Source organism: Halyomorpha halys, unplaced genomic scaffold (assembly GCF_000696795.3).
Source record: "Halyomorpha halys isolate HHAL.00 unplaced genomic scaffold, Hhal_1.1 Scaffold50.1, whole genome shotgun sequence".
Taxonomy (NCBI): Eukaryota; Metazoa; Arthropoda; class Insecta; order Hemiptera; family Pentatomidae; genus Halyomorpha; species Halyomorpha halys.
The window spans coordinates 671,810-672,251 of NW_027106849.1; positions in this window are offsets into that span (position 1 = coordinate 671,810).

Here is a 442-nt window from a genome sequence, read left to right on the forward strand (position 1 = left end):
AAAGTTAATAGAATCATTAAATTAATTGAACTGTTGAATTTCTTTTATATGTTTAGTTTTTGAAAATTAGAACACAAATCGTATAGTACAAGAGCTCAGTGGAACAAGTCAGTAATTTCACCCCAATCTTTGAATACTTCAATGAAAACTTTGTACAGTTACTAGTCAAATTTGATAGTATAAGAGCCCGAAAGAAAAAAAAGGCAGATATCTCACCCAAATTTTTCATTACTTTAATTAAAACTATGTATAATTACTAGTCAAAATTGATGAGTCTGTCAAGTATAGGTAGGGGCATAAAAAATGGCGGCTGTTTCAAAACTTTAAAAAAACATTAATTTTTCATTCGGAGTTCTATATCTTAAAAACTACCAACAACACTAGAAAATCTATGAGAAGATTATTTAAAGAAGAGTAAATTTGCTGAAATATTAGCCCTAAA